A 2,558-nucleotide genomic window follows, 5' to 3' on the forward strand; every position below is an offset into this window, starting at 1 on the left:
ATAAGCATAATACTACATAGGTAGACGAACGTCCCTAGTTTTCTTGAGGAGATACAATCCGAATCTTTTTCTTCCAGCCGTCTTCTTCCATTCTCGCTGTTCCTGTTGAGACGTTCTGCCTGCCTGCGCCTACTTCCACATTCTCGATGACTATGATGGAGTCAATATCTTTTCAGAAACGCACAGAAAAAAGACATCGGGAAACAAACTGAATTTGCTAGGAGTCACAACTAGCTAGCCACGACTTGTGTACCTGACATACCGACCGTCCGTCGTTCGCAGCTCGGTGGTATCCGACCATTGATATGTACAACATCTGTACGGATGTCCTGAGTCCACTATGCATCTGAAGACGGTTGTCAACAAAGACGATCACGACGACGAGCCAGCTTTTACACTGTATGGTCATTCGCAAGGCCTAAGAAAGGTGTGTCGACGCGGGTGCTACGCACGTGTATATACCTACCTCTTTTTGAGGGGTGTAGTACTGTATGCTTCCTCCTTTGTACTGACAGCGATTGACTGCTGCTGGGGCATGCTACCTACTCTACCACCTTCAAGCAAACATGCTATGAAATGTCACTTCTCATTCTATGTTCTTTTTTCCCGAACAAGTAGATGTATGGCAAAGCTGGAATTCATCCAGAAGGATGGACATGCAGGCATGTAAAAATACATGAACTTCCCAGCCCCCACGGGTCTGCATGCATATGACCACGTAGACGAGCAGTCTACGAGGTCATATGCATAGATATCTATAATATATCCGCAGGCGTATATCTATCGCAACCTTGATATATGTACTCACAAACGGGAGGTCCGGGTCGCGTGACGGTGGACGTCCTGCTAAAAAGAAGGACGTCCCCCATCACCCGCATCAAACAGTTTTTACGAGCAGTAAACTTTTGTCGGCCCTCAGCCGTACGAAGAAGTTTCTTGCAAAAGGCATCTCAAATTAGAATGGCTGACGTGATCGTATCTTAGAAAAACAGGAGTTGCAATTTTTGTCTTCAGTCTTAGCAAACGCGAACCCCCCTGCTTGTCTCTGATTGTCCTTGGTGCCTTGTTAGAAAGCACAGGTGCTGTCTTTTCTTTCTTTCCTGAGGTTTTAGAAGATTGTTCTGTCTCATGATAGGAAAGTTGTCATCACCTGCAACAGGGGACACGAGAGCCAGCTAGGTCCGTCCTAAGCCCCCATGTTGGTTCTCAGTATAGCGCCATGAGGGTTGCTGCGTCTGACGGCACTCGTGGGAATAGTATAGACCTTCGCATGGCCGGAGCAAGCACATTAGGCGTCCCCTCATTTATATATCTAGAGCGCAGAAAGCTTCTTGAATGATGAGACACTACGGTGTCGCCTGCGACTGGCAGCTGATGCAAATTCGGGTAGAGGACACAAAGAGTTCTGCGGGCCAGACGTTTCGGCATATCAGTGGTCGCATAACAGCACGAGCTTACAAGAAGGAGAAGCGAGAGAAAAACTGGACTCGCGCGAACGAGGAAATACAGTGGCCAGCTGTGGACGTCATGAACCTTTGACGAAGTGAACGCAGAGATGCCGCGCAGCTCAGTACAGTGTAGATCGCCAAGTGGTTCACGACAGGGCAGAGAATGCACAGAGGGAAAAGAATCTCAACGAGCGACAAGCACATTTGGTTTCGGATGACTATTCGTCGTGGTGGGTCTTCCTGTGAACGGCGGTCCCCTTTCGAATGACACCGCCCAATATGCTTTTTTGTCTCAACAGAGACACCACGGGCTCTGTCTGCAGGACAGAGCGGTCGGTGTGGAGAACGGACGGGACCCACATCCGGACATCTCTGGCTGGAGTATTGGGTGGCTTACAACCTGGCCGGTGGCTGCGGCAAACGTGGCCGGGTTCAGAAAAGGGGCGATAAACCCTGGACATCTCAATGGCTTGTCTTTTTTACTATCGTGGTAGCTCCTGCCCACCCTGTCAGATGCAACCAGACTACGGGATCATGTGTCGAACAAGGCGCAGCAGGGAACAGACGGAAGAATAGACGGCTCAAGCAGCCTACGAATCCGGGGTGTACAGAAGTGGAGTCTCTGAGTACAGTCGGACTCGCCACGGCCGACGACAGCTCTCTGCCCTGAGGGAAGATCGTACTCACTTGCCCAACTCAGCCGACCATTTTGAATTTGTCGATTCCTTCCGCGAAAGGGTTCTCACCCCGGGTGCACTGTAGCAACTGACCATGTACGCTACCATTCCGACCAAAGAAGAGTGAAGCGTCAATCAGGGTGTCGGGGGTCGACCACTAAGAGGTCATTGGAAAAAATACACACTTCCGGGGCCTGATTGACGCTTCACTCTTCTNNAAAATACACACTTCCGGGGCCTGTAGCCAGGAGAGAAAGCCGAGGCACTGAAAATACAGCTGAAACAAACTGCGGCCGGAGATGGTAGGGCAAAGCCCCGACATCGGGCCGACCCCGGTAGCCCACTAAACGCGGTTGTTACGACGCGCTAATGGGGCTGTCACAGCAACCTCGTCTCTTGACTGCCCGGACCGGGACTAAGTTTCCGGTGTGGC

Source organism: Cystoisospora suis (assembly GCF_002600585.1).
Source record: "Cystoisospora suis strain Wien I chromosome Unknown contig_7909, whole genome shotgun sequence".
Lineage (NCBI taxonomy): Eukaryota > Apicomplexa > Conoidasida > Eucoccidiorida > Sarcocystidae > Cystoisospora > Cystoisospora suis.